This window comes from Plecotus auritus (assembly GCF_963455305.1).
Source record: "Plecotus auritus genome assembly, chromosome: 6".
Lineage (NCBI taxonomy): Eukaryota > Metazoa > Chordata > Mammalia > Chiroptera > Vespertilionidae > Plecotus > Plecotus auritus.
The window spans coordinates 115,499,035-115,514,309 of record NC_137773.1 but is presented as its reverse complement, the minus strand read 5'-3'; the positions used below and the strand labels follow the sequence as shown (position 1 = coordinate 115,514,309).

Genomic DNA, 15,275 nt, shown 5'->3' with positions numbered 1-15,275 from the left:
CCCTCAGATCCTGAACTGGTCGATAGTCATTAGTACCTGGTTTCTTCACCGGGAGGAGTGGAGTGTTCCATGGTGAACGGCACTTGACCAGGATTCCCAGTTTTAAGAGGCGCTGGATATGGGGCTTAATCCCTTCCCAGGCTGTCCTTGCCATGGGGTATTGCCTTACTGCTATCTGGGTAGCGGAGGACTTGAGCTCTACTACCACTGGAGGCTGCCTATCAGCTAGGCCCATCCCAGCTGTCTCTGCCCATGCTCCCGGGTACTGATGAAGCCATTCGGTTGCCATCCCCCCCGTTTGTAACCCTGTTTCAAAGAGCCGATGTTCATCCTCTAGGCGGAGGGTTAAGAGGGTGGCAGTTTCTGTCTCGCCCTGGGTTACAACAGGGCCTCGGGGAGTGAAGGTGATTTGGGCCCCCATCTTGGTTAATAAGTCTCTTCCCAACAGAGGAGCAGGGCACTCAGGTATCACAAGGAAAGAGTGGGCGACTTTCCCGGATCCTAAGTCTAAGGTCCGGTCAGTAGTCCAAGGGTACTGTTCATTGCCGGTGGCCCCAATCACCCAGGATGTTTTCTTAGAAATTGGCCCTAGTGGCCTCTTTAAAACTGAATATTGAGCTCCCGTATCTACTAAGAAGTCGACCGGCTTCCCCTCCACTTGAATAGTTACCCTGGGCTCAGGGAGGGGTTCCGAGCCCCGTCCCCTTCAGTCACTGTCCTCATGAAGTGCCAGCACTTGCTTTGCTGCCTTATCTGGTTTCTTAGGGCATTCCCGCTTCCAGTGCCCCTTCTCTTTGCAGTAGGCACACTGATCCTTGTCCAACGGTGGTCTGTTGCCCAGGTTCCCTGACTGCCTCCTCTTTTCCCTTGCCAGTGGTCTGCTTTCTCCTACCACTGCGGCCAGAATACGTGTTAAGTTCTTCTCCTGTCTCTTTTCCCTTTTATCCTCTCTCTCTTCCCTCTCTCTCTCTTTCCTTTGTTCTTTCTCCTCTTCTGTTTCCCTCTTATGATAAACCTTTTCTGCCTCCTTAACTAGATCCTGGAGGGTATAATCCTGTAACCCTTCAATCCGCTGAAGTTTCCTTTTTATGTCTAGAGCGGACTGACCTATAAAAGCCATAGCCACTGAAGCCCTCTGTCCCTCCGACGCGGGGTCAAATGGGGTATATCTCCTAAACGCCTCCATTAACCGCTCGAGGAAGACAGAGGGGGGTTCAGCTGGTCCTTGAAGGACCTCTCTTACCTTAGCCAAATTGGTGGGCCAGCGCGCTGCCCCCCGGAGGCCAGCCACTAGAGTCTGGCGGTAGACTGTCAGTCGCTCCCTACCTTCCGCCGTGTTGAAATCCCAGTCCGGTCGGGCCAAGGGAAAGGCAGCATCCATCAGGTGGGGGAGTTGGGTAGGTTGCCCGTCGGGACCGGGGGCATTCTTTCAGGCCTCTAGAAGGATTCTTTCCCTCTCTTCAGTAGTGAAGAGGGTCTGGAGCAGCTGTTGACAATCGTCCCAAGTGGGCTGGTGAGAGAACATAAGGGACTCCACCAGCCCCGTCAACTTCTGGGGATCCTCTGAAAAAGGAGGATGGTTAGTTTTCCAGTTATAGAGGTCAGCAGAGGAGAAAGGCCAATACTGAAGGGGCTGAAGTGGTGCCGGTCCCCCATCGTCCGACGGGGGAGGCGGAGGTTCCGTATGCTCGGAGGGAGCACGCAACGGTGGAGTCCGGGGAAGGGGGCAGTCCCCTTCGGCTTCGGGTGCCCTGAGCCGGTCCCTCAGCAGGGGGAGGAGCGGAAGCAGAGGGGACCGCCGGCCCTGGGTCCCTTTGTAGAGACGGCTGGAGGGAGGGAGGATAAGGCGGCGGAGAATCGAGAAGGAGGAGGTCGGCCTGAGGGTCGACCAGCGGCTTCTTGGTCGGCTCCTGTGGGGGAGACTGGACAGTTAGAACCCGCGAGGCGTTCCGGGGCAACCAGGGTCGGACCCACGGGGGAGGATTTTGCACGAGATCCTGCCAAACGACGATGTAGGGCTGCTGGTCGGGGTGCGACCTGGGTCCGGGCTGAAAAACAGTGTCTTTTACTGCAAAAATGACAGAAAGGTCAAAAGTGCCCTCTGGTGGCCACCCGACATTGAGCCGAGGCCATTCAGAGGAGCAGAAAGTCTGCCAAGGTCCTTTTTTAACATTCACAGAGAGATCAAAACCTCGTCCCCGCACGTCCTTCCAGTTAGTGAGAGTCAGAGACAAAGGTGTACTCTTTCCCTGTCCCATTCCGTCCGTGTCAGGGTGAAAAGAGAGAAGCAAACAAAAAGAGACGATAATGAACAAGACACTTAGACAAAGGGCCCAACGAGACTGAAACAATAACCTGATATAACCAGACGGACGGACACCCGTCCTACAGATTGCCCGGCCGGACTTTGACTCGCCCGTCGCCGGACACCCGACGACGACCAAGTTTACTCGGTCGTCTCCTGAATCTGGGGCGTCCCCCAGTTTGACAGTTTTTCTGACCGAACCCTAATCGGCCAGAGGAGCCCTCTCCTCACGGAGAGAACAACCTGTCTTTACCAGAACCAGAAACCAGAACCAGAAATCCTGAAACAGTTAACAGACGAACCAGACAACAAGCAACAAGACGAAATCTTTTCGGGGGCCCCCTTACCTCCAAGGTCGGTTCTGACGCTTGAGGGGTGGTCGCTTCTTCCCGGCCAATGCACCAAATGTAAGGTCCTTGAAGACCCCCGGTGGGTCCTTTGGCAGAGCGACGACCCCAAATCAAACGCAGAACTCGAGTCTCAATGCAAAAGCAAGAGGTTTCTTTATTCAAGCGCGGCGCAGGGACTCACAGGCAACAACTCCAACCAGAGGCTGCTGACTGGAGCCCCGAGCCAGGGGGGCTACAGACTTTTAAAGGCAAAAACCACACGAAGGTGGGAGGCAAGATAGGTTGTTTACTTATTCTCACGGGAATGGTATGTTTTATCTCAACAGAAGACTTTGTGAAAACAGGAACTTTAACAGAAACCAGAAGCTAGGATGTTTACTGATAAGCGCTGAGGGGGAGGTCAGCCTGCTCTTCTCTGGGAGCAGAGCTGTGCCTGCTTACTCTTATCTATTCCTGTCTCCCAGAACAGACTCAGGGGCGCCTGTTCTGAGAGTGCATTCTTTCAGTTTGACCTTGGTTTCCAGAAGAAGGGACTGTGAATCTTGAGACTTGGATTAGGATTGGAAAAAGAATACAAGATTATTATTCTGCTCATGGCCCGAAGAAGGTGCCTGTGGATACATTTTCTTTGTGGAATCTTATTTGGGATTGTCTTGACCCCTGCCATGAAGGGAAAAGGTAGAATGAGGGAATGAGGCAAAGAAGTCCATCATGTCCTAGTCTAGAGAGGCTGTCTTTAAAAGACAAGAACCTTTCTTGCCTCAGCCTAGGAAAGTTATCCCTTCCTGAGGGGCTTAATAAATCTCCTGAGCCTTCAGCACCGCTAGAACGGCCGCTGTCTGAAAACCCTCACTTAAAATCAGAGAATAAAGAGCAGGAAGTGCTGCTAGCACAGAAAGAGGAAAACCCGTACAACGACGAGCCTTGGGATCTTCTTCCTCCCGAGGAAGAAGAGGCTTTAGAAGATGCAGCCGTTCATTATCAAGATAATGATAACTGTTGGCTCTTCTTTCAGAGGGTGTTAGCAACAGTAACTGAACCAGCCCCCAGTCGTATGGAGAAAATTGAGGAGGAATTAGCTGAGATAAAAGGGGAATTAACACGGCTAAACTGTTCAGAGAAATTGGGAGAGGAGGTAGTAGAAATGAAAGAGGGACTTAAAGGAATTAAGGAAGAACTGTTACGACTAGCCTCCAAGCCAAAGAATTGTGAGCTAATGTCACCACCTGAGGAAAAAACGATTAAGCTGCAAAGTAGATGTCCTATGCCTTCCTCTGGCAGAGGAACGCCTCAGGAGCCCTCCGTCCTAAAAGTAGAAAAACCGGATGAAGGGGAACCGCGCCCAATACGGGTCCCTCCATCAGAAAATAAAGAGCTATCCTGGGAACCTAGCAATCTAGGTTTAAATTTCCCTCTGCAGCAGACGTTACAGAGAGCAGCAGAAAAGGATGAGGACACAGGAGGATTTCATATGGCGTTTCCCATACTGGAACGGCCAGATGGTCAGGGGCAAATGCAGAGATATCATTCTCCCATTCCATTTAAACAACTAAAGGAACTTAAAGTAGCTTGTTCCCAGTATGGGCCAACAGCACCTTTTACTGAGGCGCTGCTGGACACTTTAGCTACGGATGCTCTGCCTCCTAATGATTGGAAGAACATGACAAGAGCTTGCTTGGGAGGAGATTATCTGTTGTGGAAATCAGAATTTATAGAACAGTGTCAAGCTACAGCAGAAATAAACAGAGGCCAAAATATTCCTTTTACTTTTGAGATGCTAGCAGGAGAAGGACCTTATGGAGGATTGAACAACCAACTTCAATATTCTCCTGGGGCTTATGCTCAGGTCAATGCAGCTGCCACTAAGGCATGGAGAAAATTGCCTTCTACAGGAAGGCAAACAGAGGATTTATCAAAAATCAGGCAAGGACCTGATGAGCCTTTTCAGGATTTTGTATCCCGCCTGCTGCAAATAGCAGGATGGCTCATTGGTGATGGAGAATCAGGAATGTTACTGGTAAAACAACTGGCATTTGGGAATGCTAACACGGCCTGCCAGGCTGAGATACGACCTTTTAGGAAGAAAGGAAATTTATCAGATTACATCCGGTTGTGCTCAGACATAGGGCCATCCTATGTTCAAGGCTTAACTATAGCCGCAGCACTCCAAGGAAAAACTTTAAAGGATGTCCTCTTCAGACAAGGAAAGGCAGGGAGTCGTAATGCTCCCGGTAAAAAGGGAAGTTGTTTTGGTTGTGGACAAATGGGCCATCAAGTTAAACAGTGCCCTCAGAGGCAAGGGAATTCCAGACAGCCAGGTTTATGTCCCAGGTGTAAAAGAGGAAATCATTGGGCCAGAGAATGCAAATCTAAGAAAGATATTCAAGGGAACATGCTGCCTCCCCAGCAGGGAAACAGGAGGTGGGGCCAGCCCCAGGCCCCTCAACAATGCTTTGGGGCACTACAGAATGGACCCAACCAACAACAGGGAAATCTGTTCAGGACTTATACAGAGCAACCTCAGGGAGCGCAGGACTGGACCTCTGTGCCGCCTCCTACACAGTATTAACACCTGAAATGGGAGTACAGGCTCTGCCTACAGGGGTTCATGGGCCTTTGCCTCCAGGTACTATGGGACTAATTCTGGGACGCAGTAGCTCTACCATAAAGGGTTTATTCATAGCACCTGGAGTCATAGATGAAGACTATACAGGAGAAATAAAAATCATGACTCATTCACCATCTACTATTTCTGTGATACAATCCGGACAAAGGATTGCTCAATTAATTCTGTTGCCCTATGTCAGGACAGGTCATACAGCCACTAGCACCCAGAGAGGAACAGAGGGTTGCGGATCCTCTGACTTATCCTGGGTTCAAGCTATTAAGGCTCAACACCCAGAGCTAACACAGTAAATGGAAGAAAATTAACAGGGGTACTGGATACCGGAGCAGATGTTTCAGTTATTACCCAAGAACAATGGTCTTTATCCTGGCCAAAGCAGCCCGCTCTTACACAGCTTCAAGGCATTGGCAAAGCTACTAGTCCAGAACAAAGTAGTAATCAATTACATTGGCAGGATAATGAAGGTCACAAGGGAATATTTCAACCATACGTTATTCCTAAGCTCCCTGTGAACTTATGGGGTAGAGATGTCATGCAAGAAATGGGAGTTTATATTTATAGTCCCAGCGCCCCCGTAACAAAGCAAATGTTTAATCAAGGACTGCTGCCAGGCCAGGGGTTAGGAAGAGAGGGCCAAGGAAGAATAGAACCAACCATGCCAGAGCCCAGACCTCTTAGAGCAGGGTTATGGTATTTCTAGGCGGGGGGAGGGGGGGGAGCGGTTTGATTATCCTGCAACCCATGCAGATCCAATTCAATAGAAATCAGATAATCCAGTGTGGGTTGATCAATGGCCCCTAGCATCTGAAAAGATACAGGCCGCCGAGCAGCTGGTGCAGGAACAGCTAGACAAAGGCCATATAGCACCCTCTAACTCCCCCTGGAATTCTCCTATATTTGTCACCAAGAAAAAATCAGGAAAGTAGAGATTACTACAGGACTTAAGAAAGGTTAATGAGACAATGGAACTTATGGGAGCCTTACAACCAGGACTTCCCTCACCTTCTGCCATTCCAGCAGGTACTTACAAAATAATTCTTGATCTTAAGGACTGTTTTTATACTATTCCCCTAGCACCTCAAGATTGTAAAAGATTTGCTTTTAGTATACCATCCACTAGTTTTCAGGAACCTATGAGGAGATATCATTGGCTAGTTCTCCCCTAAGGGATGGCCAATAGTCCCATGTTATGTCAAAAGTTTGTTGCTCAAGCTCTTATTAGTACTAGAAAGAAATTTCCTCAAGCTTATATTATACATTATATGGATGATATTCTGTTAGCTTATCAGAATGAAGGCATATTGCTAGCTGCATATGCTCAACTACAAGAAGGGCTTAAAGAAAAGGGACTGGTCATTGCCCCTGAGAAAGTACAGAGCCAGTCTCCTTTCTCTTACTTGGGATATACTTTACATCAGAATTGTATTACCCCTCAGAAAATACAGCTAAGAAAGGATAGGTTAAAAACACTTAATGATTTTCAGAAACTGCTAGGAGACATTAATTGGCTAAGACCTTATCTTAAAATCACCACAGGACAGCTTAAGCCTCTTTTTGAAGTCCTCAAGGGAGATTCTAATCCTAACTCTCCCAGAGAGCTATCAGAAGAAGCCAGACAGGCTTTACAGATAGTAGAATCAGCTATTGGTCAACAGCAGGTTTCATATTTAGACTATTCTCAGCCATGGGTAGCTTACATTCTTGCTAGTCAACACACCCCCACGGCAGTATTATGGCAGGAAGGTCCTTTATTATGGATTCACCTGCCTGTATCACCTGCAAAAGTACTTACACCTTATTATGATCAAGTAGCTACTCTTATCCACATGGTAAGGACTGAAGCTTGCAAATTAATTAGACGTGAGCCGCCTTATATCTGTCTTCCTTACTCCAAACAGCAAGTAGATTGGTTGTTACAACATAGTGACAACTGGGGAGCGGCTATGGCTAATTACCCTGGTCAAACAGATAATCATTATCCTCACAATAAACTTTTGCAGTTTCCAAGCCAGCATGCTTTTGTATTTCCCAAGATAGTACAAAAAGAACCTATTACAGAGGCTTTGTTAATTTTTACTGATGGTTCATCTAATGGTAATGCAGCCTACAGTATTCAGGGTAAAGTAACAACTTTTCAAACTACCTATACATCTGTGCAGGTAGTAGAACTGTGTGCCATCTTAGCAGTATTACAATGTGTTCCAAATCAAGCATTTAACCTGTATTCAGACAGTCAGTATATAGTAAAAGCAATGGAAGTAATTGAAACTGTTCCCTTTATTGGGACAACTAATTCCATAGTACAAAGTATGTTTAGAGACATACAGCGCGCCCTACAGCAGCGCATGCAGCCATGTTTCTTTGGTCATCTCAGAGCTCATACTGGACTACCTGGACCGTTATCAAAAGGGAATGAACAGGTAGACATTGCGACTAGAATAATATTATATATCCAGGAACAATTGGCTGAGCAATCTCACATGCTGCATCATCAAAATAGTAATAGTCTCAGGCAGCAATTTAAAATTACCAGGGAAGCTGCCAGACAAATAGTAAAACAATGTACAAATTGTCCTACTACTCAATCAGTGCCTCATTATGGGGTTAACCCAAGGGGACTAAAAGCTAATCATTTGTGGCAAATGGATGTGACTCATATCTCCAGTTTTGGGCAGGTAAAGTATGTACATGTCACTGTAGATACTTTTTCTGGCTTTATTATGGCTACAGCTCAGACTGGTGAAGCAAGTATAGCCCACTGTTTAAAGTGTTTTGCAGTTATGGGACAGCCCAAATGTATTAAAACTGACAATGGCACAGGCTATACTAGAAAAAGTTTTCAACAGTTTTGCCAGAAGCTAGATATTACCCATAAAACAGAAATTCCATACAATCCCCAAGGACAGGGGATAGTAGAAAGAGCTCATAGCACTCTAAAGCTACAATTACAAAAAATAAAAAGGGGGGAGTTATATCCCCTGACACCACAGAATTTATTACATCATACTCTATTTATTCTTAATTTTTTTAATTTTGGATGTGCATGGGCGATCAGCTGCACAGCGTTTCTGCAATACAGGAATTGCATCCACCTATGCTCAGGTCAGGTGGAAGGACCCTTTAACCGGACAATGGCATGGACCAGACCCCGTGCTCATTTGGGGACGAGAGCATGTTTGTGTTTTCCCCCAGGATGCCGAAAGTGCGAGGTGGCTTCCGGAGAGGCTTGTGCTCTTCGCAGGAGATGGGCGAGCTGGTCAAGGGAGTTCGACAACTGACTATCTAAGAGCGACCCTACAACCTGGCTCAGATGACGCGAACAGCGGCGGTGCCCACCTGGGGACAGATGAAGAAGTTGGCGGTTGAAGCAGAACAGACGCTGAAACAGACTTCTATTCCAAAGACAGGAGTCTCAGTGTTCCTGGCAATGATGGCTATCCTAAGCTGCCAAGTACCGAGCGTCCAAGGAGACATCCACTGGGCCTACGTTCCTGACCTTCCTTTATTTCATCCAGCTGAATGGGGCGGACCATCAGTTCTGGTATATGTGAATGACACTCACACCCTGGGGATGCCTTCTAATGGACATGTACGACCAGAACTACATGTGGGTTTTAACTATTTTGGATAAGGGAATGGAATGCCTATTTGTCATTAGAGGGTGATGTAACGGGATGTCTACAAATGGACTCTGTAGCAATGGATAGTGTTTCTTAAAGGACTGAGCGGAAAGAAGGGAAAGGTAATCAACATCACTCCACCCCAGGACTTGCCCCCTTGTGAAAAAGAATCCCTGACTGCCAAGTACGCTATGCCATGGAAACGCTGTCATGGTACTCAGGCAGTACAGTATGTACTCCCAGGAACTAATTTTTCCATTTATGACTGGTCTCAACCCAATAGGACAGACTCCTTAGAACTGGGAATGTATAAGGGAATATGGGGATTAAGTAATAGGAAATTCCAATATAGGTTATGGAAGTTAGGAGCAAGTATGGGTACTCCTCTGGTTCAGAAAGATAATAAGGACATCTCTCACGTTAGACCAGAGTCATTACTTTATACTAATCTGCCTGAAAAAAGACCTGTCATTGCCTGTGTACCTGAACCTTATGCTCTATTAGTAGGAAGGATTAATATCACATTTTCTGGAAATAGATACCAGTTACAGTGTGTCCAATGCAATTTGACCAACTGTGTCAAGAATTTAGAAAATGGGAAACAAGTTGCTGTGGTACACCAACCATCCTTTGTAATGGTGCCTGTCAATCTTACTGGCCCCTGGTATTCAGACAAGGGGTTACAGGTTTGGCATGAGATCACAGGGGCACTATCCAGGCCAAGGAGATTCATTGGCTTGCTGGTAGCAGGTATCACAGCTCTCATCACCTTGATTGCCTCTGCTACTGCAGCAGCGGTGGCATTAACTCAGCAAGTACAAACAGCGCATTTTGTTAATAACTTGTCTAAAAATGTTTCCCAGGCATTGGGCACTCAGGAAAATATTGATAGGAAAATAGAGGAGAAACTGAATGCTTTACATGACATGGTACTGTACCTAGGAGAAAAGGTACAGAGTCTCCAAATAAGATCTAGATTAGACTGTCACGCAGATTATAGTTGGATCTGTGTTACATCTAAGAAATATGAGAGTGTACATACCTAGAATAGAGTAAAGAACCACTTAGAAGGCATATGGCATAGTGCGAATGATTCTTTAGACTCATTAGCTTTGCATAAAGAGATTCAAGTTTTACAAGAAGCAGGACCCTTGCGTTTTGATGCCAGTGATACCGCTAGGAATTTTCTTGATCAATTTCTTAAGATTGTTCCCTCTGTAGGAGATTTTCAGCATTTAGCTTTAGGAATTTCTGGATTAGGAGGTTTAGTTCTAATACTGTTTTGCTTATTTCCTATCTTAATGCGTAGAGTAGGTAAAGGCATTCTTGCACTGTGCACTGGACTGCATAAACTAAAATTAAAAGCCCAACCTGCTTAATTTTTAAGGAGGGGGAAATTGTTGGGAGCGACCTCAGTTGACAAAGTCCTGAGAGGGCAGGTTTCACAAAGTGGCCTGCCTGTTCCCAAGGTTAGTCATGCATCCTGCCCCCCTTAGGCTTAGAGACCTTTAAGCACAATAGTTTATTAATCACACATTCTGCCCCCTAGAGCTTAGTTAACCCTAGAGCACAGTTGATTTATAAGCGTAATTGTCCTTCAGCAAGAAGCATAGCTAGATTATCTCATGGAAAGGAACTTAGGTGGCGTCGGAGGTGTATGTACAGGTATAGCCATTGGAATCTTAGCCAAGATAAGGAACTTTGTGTAAAGGTCAGTAGGAAACCTGAAACAAAGGGGTATAATTATGCTTACCACATTATAGGAATGATGTATTGTATGGAATGTAACTGACCCTGTATAAAAGTATGGTGAAAAATAAACTCGGGACTGTAAGCGGGAAGTGCTACAGTCCTCCCGATCCCATTCTGTTTTCTGTCTGTCTTTTCTCATCCTCTCCCCCACCCTTGCAGGTACTGTTCAACAGATGCCGGCAGGCTCCGGCATACAGCTATAATAAAAAACACCATAGAAAGTTTCAACAGTAGACTAGAAGAAGTAGAGGACAGAATTAGTGAGTTAGAAGATAAGGTAGAGAAACAAGCTCAATCAGAACAGCAACTGGAGAAAAAAATTAAAAAGCCGGAGGAGAGCCTAAGGGAGCTTTTGAAACGAAGTAACATACGTATAATAGGGCTGCCAGAAGGACAAGAAGAGCAGCAAGGATTAGAAAATCTATTTGAAGAAATAAGGACAGAAAACTTCCCAGATATGGGGAGGAAAGAAATTACACAAGTACAGAGAGTCCCAAGCAAGGTCAATCCCAAAACACCCACACCAAGACATATCATAATTACAATGGCAAATATTAACGATAATGAGAGAATCTTAAAGGCTGCAAGAAAGAGACAGAGAGGTACCTACAAAGGATCCCCATCAGATTATCAAATGATTTCTCAACAGAAACACATCAAGCTAGAAGAGAATGGAAGGAGGTATACAAAGTGTTGCAAAGCAAAGGACTAAATCCAAGAATACTCTATCTAGCAAGACTATCAATCAAAATTGAAGGAGAAATCAGGAGCTTCACAGACAAAAAAAAGGCTAAGGGAGTTTATCACCACCAAACCAGCAATGCAAGAAATGCTAAAGAGAATGCTGTAAAACAAAGAAATAAAAAGGTAAGAAAGAACACAGGCACAAAAATAAAAAATGACTACAAACAAGCACCTTTCAGTAATAACTTTAAACGTAAATGGACTAAAAGCACTAATCAAAAGACATTGAGTGGCTGAATGGATAAAAAAAATGACCCATAAATATGCTGTCTACAAGAGACCAACCTCAGAAACATGGGACTCACAATACTGAAAGCGAAGGGATGGAAACATATCTTTCAGGCAAATGGAAATGAAAAAAAAAGCTGGAGTAGCAATACTTACATCTGACAAAATAGACCTCAAAGTGAAGGTCATAATAAGAGACAAGGAAGGCCACATCATGATACTAAAGGATCTATACAATAAGAGGATATAACCCTGATAAACATATATGTACCCAATGCAGGACCACCCAAATACATAACAAAACTCCTGGAAGATATCAAGGGAGTGATCGACAGCAATACAATCATAGTAGGGGACTTTAATACACCACTGACATCACTGGATAAATCCTCTAGACAAAAAAATCAGCAAAGATATAGCAATCCTAAATGACTCACTATATCAGATGGACTTAACTGACATCTTCAGAACATTTCACCCCAAAGCCACAGAATATACGTTCTTCTCAAGTGCACATGGGACATTTTCAAAAATAGACCACATATTGTGTTACAAGCAAGGTCTCCCCAAATTCAAGAAAATTGCAATCATATCAAGCAACTTCTCAGACCACAATGGCATAAAATTAGAAATAAATTACAATAAAAACAATCCAAAAAACTCAAACACTGGAAGCTGAAGAGTTTGCTATTAAATAATGATTGGGTTACCAATGAGATCAAAGAAGAAATTAAAAACATCCTGGAAACTAATGGCAACAATCCAAAATCTATGGGACAGAATGAAAGCAGTCCTGAGAGGGAAGTTTATAACTCTACAGACCTACCTCAAAAAACAAGAAAAAATGGAAGTAAATCATCTAACTCTACAACTCAAAGAATTAGAAAGAGAGCAACAAGAAAAGCCCAGAGTGAGCAGAAGGAAGGAGATAATAAAGATCAGAGCAGAAATAAATGACATAGAGATAAAAAAACAATACAAAAGATCAATGAAACCAAGATCTGGTTCTTTGAAAGGATAAACAAGATTGATGAACCTCTGGCCAGGCTCACCAAGAAGCAAAGAGAGAGGACTCAAATAAACAAAATCAGAAATGAGAGAGGTGAAATAACAAGAGACCCCGCAGAAATACAAAGGTTTGTTAAAAAAATACTATGAACAACTCTATTCCAACAAACTAGACAACCTGGAGGAAATGGACATATTCCTAGAAAAATACAACCTTCCAAAAGTCAATCAGGAAGATTCTAAAAATCTCAATAGGCCGATAACTATGGAAGAAATTGAAGCAGTCATCAAAAGCTCCCAGCAAACAAAAGCCTGGGGCCAGAGGGCTTCACAGGAGAGTTATACCGAACACTCAAGGATAAACTAAAACCTATCCTCCTCAGACTATTCCAAAAAATTCAAGAGGAAGGAACACTTCCAAGCTCATTCTAAGAAGCCAGCATCACCCTAATACCAAAACCAGATAAAGACAACACAATGAAAGAGAATTATAGGCCAATATCCCTCATGAACATAGTTGCCAAAATCCTCAACATAATTCTAGCAAATCGGATCCAGCAATACATCAGAAAGATCATACACCATGACCAAGTAGGATTTATCCCAGGAATGCAAGGATGGTACAATATCCGCAAATCAATAAATGTGATACATCACATAAACAAATTGAGAGATAAAAATCACATAGTCATATCAATTGATGCAAAAAAAGCATTTGACAAAATCCAACACCTTTTCTTGATAAAAAACTCTCAGCAAGGTGGGAATAGAAGGATCATACCTCAACATAATAAACGCCAGATATGACAAACCCCCAGCCAACATCATACTCAATGGACAAAAACTAAAACCATTTCCCCTAAGAACAGAACAGGATAGGGGTGCCCACTCTCACCAGTCCTGTTCAACATAGTACTGGAAGTACTAGCCATTGCAATTTGACAAGAAGAAGAAATAAAAGGCATCTAAATTAGAAAAGCAGAAGTAAAACTGTACTTATACGCAGATGACATGATGCTGTCCATAGAAATCTCTAAAGACTCCATCAAAAAACTATTAAACTTAATAAATGAATTCTGCAATGTAGCAGGATACAAAATTAATGCCAAGAAATCTATGGCATTTCTTTACACCAATAGTGAACTTACAGAAAGAGAAACTAAAAAAGCAATCCCATTTACCATCGCACCAAAAATATTAAGATACCTAGGAATAAACTTAACTAAGGAGGTAAAAGACCTATATGTGAAAAACTACAGGACACTGGATAAAGAGATAGAGGAAGACATAAACAGATGGAAGAACATACCGTGTTCATGGACTGGTAGGATCACCATCATCAAAATATCCATACTACCCAAAGCAATCTATAGATTCAATGCAATCCCCATTAAAATACCAATGGCATATTTCACAGACCTAGAATGAACATTCCAAAAATTCATCTGGAATAAAAAAAGACCCCGACTAGCCACAGCAATCCTGAATAAGAAGAACAAAGTAGGTGGGATCTCAATACCAGTTATCAAGCTGTGTTACAAAGCCACTGTTCTTAAAACAGCCTTGTACTGGCACAAGAACAGACATATCGACCAATGGAATAGAATAGAGAACCCAGAAATCAACCCAAACCACTATATCAATTAATATTTGACAAAGGAGGCGTGAACATACAATGGAGTCAAGACAGTCTCTCCAACAAATGGTGTTGGGAAAATTGGACGGATACATGCAAAAAAATGAAACTAGACCACCAACTTACACCATACACAAAAATAAACTCAAAATGAATAAAAGACTTAAACATAAGATGGGAAACAATAAAAAATACTAGAGGAATCCACAGGCAGTGAAATCTCAGACATATGCCAAAGCAATTTCTTCACTGATACTGCTCCTAGGGCAATGGAAACTAAAGAGAAAATAAACAAATGGGACCATATCAAAACAAAAAGCTTTTGCACAGCAAAAGAAACCATCAACACAACAACAAGAAAGCCTACTGCATGGGAGAACATATTTGCCAATGTCATCACCGATAAGGGTTTAATCTCCAACATTTACAGGGAACTCATACAACTTAAAAAAAAGGAAGATAAACAATCCAATAAAAAAATGGGCAACAGACCTAAATAGATACTTTTCGAAAAAAGACAGAAGGAAGGCCAAGAAACATATGAAAACATGTTCAAAGTCACTAATTATCAGAGATGCAAATCAAATTGACAATGCGGTATCATCTCACACCTGTCAGAATGGCTATCATAAATCAACAAACGACAAGTGCTGGCGAGGATGCGGAGAAAAAGGAACCCTTGTGCACTGCTAGTGGGAATGCAGACTGGTGCAACCACTGTGGAGAACAGGATGGAGTTCCCTCAAAAAACTAAAAATGGAACTCCCATTTGACCCTGCAATTTCACCTCTAGGAATATACCCCAAGAAGCTAGAAACACCAATCAGAAAGGATATATGTACCTCTATGTTCATAACAGTACAATTCACCATAGCTAAGATTTGGAAACAGCCTATGTGCCCATCAGCAGGTGAGTGGATTAAAAAACTGCAGTATATCTACACAATGGAATACTATGCTGCAGTAAAAAAGAAGGAATTCTTATAAGTACCGCGTGCTAACCGAT

The 15,275-nt window shown here is 43.8% G+C and overlaps 1 long non-coding RNA gene across 1 annotated transcript in view; it reads left to right on the top strand.

The window, feature by feature from the left end:
- Positions 1-11,540, top strand: part of LOC308250695 — a 36,327-nt gene extending 24,787 nt beyond the window's left edge. The window contains exon 3 of the long non-coding RNA XR_013960854.1: positions 8,474-11,540. This is a non-coding gene — a long non-coding RNA (uncharacterized lncRNA). The remainder of the gene's footprint in view (positions 1-8,473) is intronic.
- Positions 11,541-15,275: the final 3,735 nt, after the last annotated feature.